This window comes from Portunus trituberculatus, chromosome 38 (assembly GCF_017591435.1).
Source record: "Portunus trituberculatus isolate SZX2019 chromosome 38, ASM1759143v1, whole genome shotgun sequence".
In the NCBI taxonomy this organism is placed as follows: domain Eukaryota; kingdom Metazoa; phylum Arthropoda; class Malacostraca; order Decapoda; family Portunidae; genus Portunus; species Portunus trituberculatus.
Window position 1 is genome coordinate 31,861,543 of NC_059292.1, and position 10,000 is coordinate 31,871,542.

The 10,000-nt window shown below is 37.3% G+C and overlaps 1 long non-coding RNA gene across 1 annotated transcript in view; it reads right to left on the bottom strand.

Annotated features, from left to right (window-relative positions):
* Positions 1 to 10,000, bottom strand: part of LOC123514535 — a 153,238-nt gene that overhangs the window by 14,600 nt on the left and 128,638 nt on the right. Inside the window, exon 3 of the long non-coding RNA XR_006677630.1 lies at positions 6,229 to 6,246. This is a non-coding gene — a long non-coding RNA (uncharacterized LOC123514535). The remainder of the gene's footprint in view (positions 1 to 6,228; positions 6,247 to 10,000) is intronic.

The window sequence follows — 10,000 nt, forward strand, 5'->3', positions numbered from 1 at the left end:
ACAAGCATCTCTGATGAAAACATGTACACACACATACACACACACACACACACACACACACACACACACACACACACACACACACACACAGACAGACAGACACACACACACACACACACACACACACACACACACACACACACACACACACACACACACACACACACACACACACACACACACACACACACACACTAGTTATAACTCTAAATAAATTCAGTCACAAACAGTAACGCTGAGGGAGCAATCCACTGACGTTGCTGGGAGTACAAACGTATATAGTCAATACTAGTATATTTTCTTTTCTTTCCTTATTTTTTATCATAGCGGGTCACATCAATGTTATGTACCTCACATCCATCACCACGGAGCCACCAGCGGCTGAACGACGGTGAGGGCGTCCGCAACCCAGCCTTGGGGACGCCGACGGAGGCCAAGAACACCACAACACACGGCTGTCACGTCACCGACGGCACAATAACGGATAGGATAAACTTTTTAAACAACACATAGACGGAAGGAATGATTATGAATCTGCAACTGCAGGGGCTGATTATTCTGTGAAAGCAAGTAGAGTTTCATTTTTAATCACCGCTAAACTCTACAAAGCCTTCGTCCAGCATGCCAAGCTGACCTACCTTTTGTTTTACAGTAATTATGTGCCCAATAAGGTATACCCGCGAGACCCACAACACAAGCTGTGCCCGGACACGTAGCATTAGCGAAACTGCCGCCTGCCCCGCCCCGCCCGCGTGACGGGAAGGGTGGGCGCCAAGCCTCCCCTCGCCCCTCCATACCCCCACCCAGGGTTACTCGGGTGTGGCGTGACTGATCACTCCATAACCAAATGTCACGATTGCCACAAAGACACTCCTTGTTATATAAATAATACATAGTAATAATACTGAGAAAACTGTAATATATGGCGGCGTTTGGCAGAAATGGGGTCACGTTCAAGGAGGGGGGTGAAAGGGAAGCGTGGGGTGTCTGTCACCCTAATGCTGAGACGGGGGAAGCGTCCCTCATGAGGTTTCGATCCATTCACTTCACGGTTAAGATTTACTTTATTAAAAGTATTTCTTGAGTAGGCTAAATTATCAAATATTTTCCATCATTATCAATAATTTCTTATCCATTCAAGTGTGTAAACTCTTAAAAAAATTTTTTTTTTTTCGCGGTCTCACACTAAATAAAACAGTAGCACGTCATTAAAGACTGAACCACAGGAGGTAATCTCAAGTATTCTTAATGACGACCATGAGTTTGAAATTTTGCTCCTTCACATGTACACTCGTACGTATTCTAAATGTAGGGTAAAAGCTGTGGCAACACTCGGCCAGACTTCATTCAAATCCGAGATGACGGCACAGGGCGTCAGTGGAGAGCTGTCACTCACGGAGCATCAGGATCGATCACCACAGAATTAATGTGCTTCATCATCCTCATCTCAACTGTGTACCCAACAAGCGTAGGGAGAGGGTACGTCCGCCAGCTAAAAATAACACTTTCTGTAAGTCATCTGTATTGTGGCTATTATTATTATTATTATTTTTATTATTATTATTATTATTATCATTATTATCATTATTATTATTATTATTATTATTATTATTATCATTAATATTATTACTATTATCATTACCATTGCTACTACTACTACTACTACTACTACTACTACTACTACTACTACTACTACTACTACTACTACTACTGCTACTACTACTACTACTACTACTACTACTACTACTACTACCACTACTAGCAGCAGATGCTGCTGCTGCTGTTGCTGCTGTTACTACTGTTGTTATTTTTATGGTTGTGGTGGTAATTTTTACCTTTAATAAGTAGTAGTAGTAGTAGTAGTAGTAGTAGTAGTAGTAGTAGTAGTAGTAGTAGTGACAGTAGTAGTAGTAGCAGTGGAAGTAGTAGCAGTGTTAGTAGCAGTAGTAGTAGTAATGTGTTTACCTTTTCCAATTATCAACAACAATAACAATAACAACAACAACATTACTACACATACTTAACACAGCAAATAACTCTGACTGACGCTGTACAGCAGTACAGGCAAGGTAACTCAGAGACGATGCTTCTACCTGGTCGTCATTGTACATCACTCTTCCCTCACCCAAAGTGCATAATTACGTGCCCACTGAGTAGCCGCAGTGGTACAGAAGGGGATAAGCTACCCTCTTGGCCGCGGCGCTCATCGGGGGCGGGGCGTCGCAGGCAGCCCGCCACCATCGCACCTGCCGCCTCGCCACATAACACTTCCCCGCTAATCCATGATGAGCGAGAGGCTTCGGATGGAACTTAAGATAATCATGATTTATACACGCCTTCCCTACGGTCATCTAAGTATGAGTATCGTTTTACTAATAAGTGATGCAACGCACAACAGCAGAATGTGATGCATAATACTGTATCCACTCCACGTCTCCATAATCACGTTTATTCAGCGACATGGCATCAGAGTACCTCATAGCAACACACTCGTGCTCATATTCATCAACTGGATTTCATATAAAATACGTTTTACTTGGAAATATAGATTTCTGACATATTCATCCTTTACCAATTTTGACTAAATTAATCTGAAGCTTAATATTTTTCATAATAATAAATCACAGTGTCATATACTGCTAAAAATTGTATCACCGTGCAAACAACAATGGAAATGTAGAAAAAAATACATCCCCCCACACACAATGAACAAAAGTTCATTAAATATTTGCTTATTACTGTTTAATCATTCTCTCTCTCTCTCTCTCTCTCTCTCTCTCTCTCTCTCTCTCTCTCTCTCTCTCTCTCTCTCTCTCTCTCTCTCTCTCTCTCTCTCTCTCTCTCTCTCTCACATATAAATAATAACAAAACGTTGAAAAAAAATATAGTACCAAAATTAACAGATCACGAATGGGAACGATAACAACTCGAAAACGACTATAATAAAGACACACATAATAATACAATATAATGTAAAACAATATAAACAGTAAATGCATTATTAACCAACAACCTTAATTTTCAGGAAGACTAAGATGGAGGCACATCATCATAAGCCACGTCAATTTATCATAAACGGTAGGATATATGAACTAATAGCCATTTAGAAAATACTGTAAACTAAAAAATGACAGAATTAACGTCTCTCTCTCTCTCTCTCTCTCTCTCTCTCTCTCTCTCTCTGTTATCAAATGGCGACCTTAGCAGTAAGGTTTATGTGGTTTATGTATATGACGCTCACGACACATTCACGTCCAGTATCAATACAAAGGAAGCGGCTTTCGTCACCATTTTGTTTCCATCTATCACTGTAAATATTCTGATGGCAAAAAATATGTGTGTGTGTGTGTGTGTGTGTGTGTGTGTGTGTGTGTGTGTGTGTGTGTGTGAGCGCTTGTATGTGCGCGTGTGTTGGAAAGAGAAAGAGAAGAGAGAGAGAGAGAGAGAGAGAGAGAGAGAGAGAGAGAGAGAGAGAGAGAGAGAGAGAGAGAGAGAGAGAGAGAGAGAGAGAGAGAGAGAGAGAGAGAGAGAGAGAGAACCCGGAATAAAAACGGGAAAAAAATACCAACAGCAGAGTGAGGCAGTGGGGCTTCCGGAAAATGGAGAAAATTCACAGGGAGAAAGAGAGAGAACTCAGTTTTTATTGTTTTTCTATCCCTGGTGAAAGGAACATCAAAACGAAGGAAAAATAATGGTATTGCATGGTAAAATCACATTTCCGTGTTTTTAATAAAAAATTTAGGGTGTGAAATATTTTATCTAAAGCATTTTATTCCCGTAGGATTTTTTTCTCTTTCATTATCAAAGACGTCCATTCGGAATGACAAACAACAAATAAGGGTTCCTCTGCAAAATGTTTTATGATCCACCAACAAAGTAAGCAGATCAATAAATAGAGACGCAATATTTGGTTTAGAACGATATTTTCTTCGCCATCATTATTACAAAAAAAACAGTGTACATAAAGTTGTATTATTGTACATTGCACCCCGTGGCTCACAACACCACTCCAGAGAACCACTTCACGCCACCGCCATCCGCCACCCAGCCATCTATGTATGCAAGACCCGCCTGCCTGCTTGCTTCCTTTCCTGCCTGCCTGCCTGCCTGCCTGCCTGCCTGCATCCCACCCAATGCACGTCCAGGGAGGTACTAAGCATTATGCCTCACTCCAACTCAGGCAGACGAGGGAGCAGCTCAACCCGCCATAAACATCACACGGACCCCGCCGCACAAAGTTGGTCAGACGAGGGTGACTCAACTTCTTACAAGGTCAAGAAGCACATGCCTTTCCCCCTCATCTCCCCTCGACGCCACCCTCATTCACCCTCTACACTCTCTTCCTCCTGCTTCCTCACTCACTACTTTAATCTATCATTCAACCTTATGTCTTTACTCGTATTGAATTCCACGCTTGTATAATAACCCGCCTTTAAAACTCCTCCTCCCTTACGGGTTACTTTATAAATTGTTGAATCTTTACTTTAATCTTATCAGTTGAGGAAACATCTAGAGACAAAGAGAAATATATCAACTCTCACATGTGTCCGAGATGAAGCGTGTATAGTACAACTTTAAAATATCAGCACCATGATTTACAAGGATGATGGTGATGATGTTGATGGTGATGGTGACGATTAATAAAAATGAAAAAAAAAAAGATATTAATGATGTGCAAATAAATACCATAATGCACAACATCCATTTATTTAAGCCTTGAGGTCATCATATGTTTCCCACTAGTGAGTCACCGGCCGTTTCCAAGTGACTGAATGTATTAGCTTTGTGAACAAGGAAAAGTGAAGCAGCAGGTCTCGGGAAACTGTCACAGTAAACAATTTTCATCTTTGGAAGGAGAGAATGGCAATGTTTTTTTTATTAGTGTGTCCAAAAGTGTCGCATTTTGCCATGGGACGAAGGCATTATATTGAAGGTAAAGTTGTTCTTATTATTGTCACACACACACACACACACACACACACACACACACACAGAGAGAGAGAGAGAGAGAGAGAGAGAGAGAGAGAGAGAGAGAGAGAGAGAGAGAGAGAGAGAGAGAGAGAGAGAGAGAGAGAGAGAGAGAGAGAGAGAGAGAGAGAGGCAGTGGCCATTCCAGAGACAGACATAAGGTACAGGACTCTCATTTAGTCATTTAAGAACAAGGTTGTAAACACTATTAAACCTTTCAAATCCTCAAAATTAGCTTTGTGTTTTGTTATGTTATATCTAATTCACCAGTGCTATTTCCTACACGCTTTTTTCAGCTTTTCTGTTACTAAAGATGTCTACCCGTACACACACATGCTTTTCCAACTCATCCATTTTGCTATGACTTTTCCCTCAAAAAAAAAAAAAAAGATTGACGCCGTTTCTTGCTTTATTGAATATGAACCACAAAATAACGCTTAAACTTATGGAGTTAATTCCTCGGATCTGTTGGGTATATTGGATATAATTCAAATTTAACTGATATCAGTATGTTATTTCTTAAATTATTAATAATATATGTAAAAATACGACACCGTCATATCACGTCATTTTGTGGTGGTTGTCTATACCAGAAGTAGACTTGGTGGACTTCCATCATGGAAGAGAAACAATCATCACGTTTATACAAGTACATTTCTCTTCAAGTATCGTTACAAAAGAAAAAAGAAAACACGTTCTATTTCATAATTTTCTTCCGGCAATGCGCCAGCAGCATTTATTTATTTTTTTTTCATTTTGATACACAGCATACACATACGAAGCATCCATCGCCTGGCTCCAAGGCACAAATATATATATTTATATATATATATATATATATATATATATATATATATATATATATATATATATATATATATATATATATATATATATAATGTCATATACATCTTATTTTGTAACAAATTAACACGACTGTACGTAGTATTTCCAGCATAGTCAAGAGAGAGAGAGAGAGAGAGAGAGAGAGAGAGAGAGAGAGAGAGAGAGAGAGAGAGAGAGAGAGAGAGAGAGAGAGAGAGAGAGAGAGAACGGTTTGATAACTAAAAATGTTTTGATTTTATGAAACTGTAAGTTCTCGAACATAAATATTTTTTCTGTTGTCTAATATTCGCAGAGCTCGACACTGGGGGGTCAAGCGGCGAAGCAGTAAGGGGTGAAGGCGTTGGGCTGCGGGTCTTGCCTCACCTTTCATCCTGAGTAGTGACGCAGCAGTGATGCACAACCCACATCACTTACCTGTCTGGGTAGTAGCTCCTGCCAGGGGGAAAGAAAAAAAAATAGTGATTACTGTGAAAACAACAACAACAACAACAACAATCATAAACGAGGAAAATACAAAATACTGATTCGTTCCTGACTAGATTCACCTGGATGAAACGACACACACACATATACATACACACACATTACTACTACTACTATCCTTACCAATATGGATGATATTTCACACAATTTTCCTTAATCACTAACCACTCTGAGATATTGATTTTTGTTGTACAGCCACCTCCAAGCTTTGTACTAGCTAGATATATATATATATATATATATATATATATATATATATATATATATATATATATATATATATATATATATATATAATTTCGTTTTTCCATGTATATGTTTAAAGTGACTGCACAAGCCAATGAAAACTTTTTGAACCGTTACAGAATATGAAAGAAGATGGAGCCGGGCAGTGAGTGAGTGTTTACGATAGTCTTATTATTAATAAGCTATATTGCTAAACTTTTTGAATATACCACAGTTTTACTTATTTTGTCATGTATCAATGTTTCATTAAAGTTGGGATGTTTCATGCGATATTGATACACAATATTCGTTTGTTGCCTTCTGTCTCCTATGCTCTGTCAATACATAAATATTATCTTCTGACTCCATATAAATATAAATAAATAGATAAATAGATGAACAAATAAATAAATAAATAAACAAAAAAAAAAAAATAAATAAATAAATAAATAAATAAATATATATATATATATATATATATATATATATATATATATATATATATATATATATATATATATATATATATATATATGAACTACTCATAATTTATTTAATTCATTGACGATTATCAACAGGAGTTCAGATTCCTGTCATGGGTGGTGGGTTTTTACGGGGTTCAAATACAGGTTAATTCACTTTGCAATATATCTTAAGGAAAATTTTTTTTGGGAATCGAAACAGCCTGTTTTGCAAATCAAATTCGGAGTAAGAAATTAGAAAAAAAGTAAAGAAGAAAAGAAAAAAGAAAAAAATTGAAAAAGAAGAAGAAAAAGATGATGATGACGATATACAAACCATTCATGCAACAGTTGTCGATGATGAGAGCCTTAAAACAGCAACACACTATCACCTCAACTACATGGTAAAACAACTAATGACCCTTTATTTCTTTTATTTGTTTTCATTTCGCAACGCACGGCGTAACATATTTCAAATTGAATCAGTTCTTATCTATTCAACATAAGACATATATTATATTATATATACTATTATTGTACAAATAAAGGTAAAACTACATTTCCCATTGAATTATCAACTGTATAAAGAATGAGACCCTACAACAAATTAACTGTTTGATGATAGATACTACTGCTGAACGTTGTGTTTTTGTTAAAAAATTATTTACACATACATACACACACACACACACACACACACACACACACACACACACACACACACACACACACACACACACACACACACACACACACACACACACACACACACACACACACTGCTTAATCTTGGGGGTGTAACTAGATCAAGCAGTAGTGATACTCTATTTGCTGATGATACAACCTTTATAGTCACTGAAAGAAAGTCTTCATGAAACTGGTCATTGTGAGCAATTTCGCGGAATTTTAAATGCCAGTAATACACACCTAAGATAATTTCAAAATAGGTGTCACTAGCACATCATTTACCACCAAAAACAAATGTAATGAAATTGTTGATTGTATCTAGTAAGTAACAACCAAATTTTCAGGATTATCAACTGATGAATATTCCAACAGGAAGGCGCACGTCTCTCATACGTGCATGATCTGAATTTGTATGTTATATTCAATAGTACATGAAACAAACTTACCCGCGAAGTAATGGTAATTCTGCGTGTTTCATATTATGTTTTTCCTAAATTTGATACTACATTTCAATTCGAGGTTACTCTTTTTACATTGAATTTAAAAGTAGAATAAATAGTTTTACAGTTATCAACTTTAAAAAAAAATACAAATGTTCAACTGGGAAAGTGTTTTCATCTTGAAGATTACTGGTACTACCGCATATACAGATACTTTATTTTTACTTGTATATTCAATACCAGAAAAACTTAATAATGATACATTTACTACACAAGATCATGCTTACAACACTAAAAAAAAAAAAGCAAACTAATCCATCATGTCCTCTATTTATAACAACACTGTCTGGCAATCATCTCTCGATCTTCGCTTCTCAGTTATAGTATTCCTTAATAAATACAATGAAAAATTGCGTTACAGTTACTGATCTTATGCATAAAGTAAAAACTATTTTCATTTGGAGACACTTAAGAATATTTACCTAGTGATACTAGAGATATGTTATATGTATACAAGGGAATTAGTGTCAATGCTTAATACGTAATAGGTAGGTATTTTTTGAAGGAAGAGAGAGAGAGAGAGAGAGAGAGAGAGAGAGAGAGAGAGAGAGAGAGAGAGAGAGAGAGAGAGAGAGAGCATGCGTATTAATATTGCTAATTTATGTGCAAATCTATATATGTTGTGAATGTATGATACATATTTCCCTCTTCCACAGAGCATCCAACGTTTGTCTTTTACTTACGATCTAAAGTGGAAAAAGCTTCACTTCTCATCTAAGAGAGTTTGTATGAATTTTGACGTTCTGAGCCGTCTTCCCTAATTCTTCTCTTAGATTTAATTGCTAAATTTGTACACAGGCCTTATCAGCCCAGGTAATGTATCTATGGAGTATCCTTCACATGTGTGTGTGTGTGTGTGTGTGTGTGTGTGTGTGTGTGTGTGTGTGTGTGTGTGTGTGTGTGTGTGTGTGTGTGATATTTGTGTTTTGGGTGACGGAGGGGGTTTAGTTTCAGCTCATACCGCGATTTTAGATAGGGTGGAATAAATTAAAAGAAAAAATAGTTTTATCTCCATCTCTTCTCTAACTGATTTCCTTCAGCCTTTCTATCATCTCAATGTTTCATTTCTTGGTTCCTTCTACTGTTCTTCTTATCTTGATAACTGCATGCCTCCCCTGCTCGTTCTAAAACCTCGCTGAACAAGACATTCTTCTTTCTCTAACCCCTATTCTGTCCAGGTCTCTAATCAGTATTCTCAAGCATTCACAATTTTCTCTGGTAAACGATGAAACTCCCTTCCTCCTTCTGTATTTCCTCAGTCCTTCTTTCATATGTCTTGAACTCTTACAAAAGGGAGGTTTCTAGACACATTCTTGAATTTTTGACTACCGTTTGGTCGGTACCAGTCCTACAAAAAGAAAGAAAAAGAAAAGAAATACACTCACACACACACACACACACACACAAAAAAAAAATGTATTACTTACACGAGTGCTATGTATATGAAGAAGTGTGTGCTAGTATGGATGATTAACAGTCCATGATGAGTGTGTGCAGGATGTAATTTGTAATTCAAAGTGCTTTTGAATTTTATTTCATATGTACATAAGACCTCAAGTGCATGAATTCATGCATATTTGTACATGAAGCATTTGTGAATGAATATTTCTGATTTCAGCCAGCGTTACTAAGATACATATGTGAGTCTGCTGAAGTGGATTGCATTTTAGCAGATCTTTCTTTGTAATGAGAACCTCGTACATAAAGTGAAACACACATACACAAGGCAGAAACCACGCTCAGGCGCAGCAGAGAAAGAGAGAGAGAGAGAGAGAGAGAGAGAGAGAGAGAGAGAGAGAGAGAGAGAGAGAGAGAGAGAGAGAGAGAGAG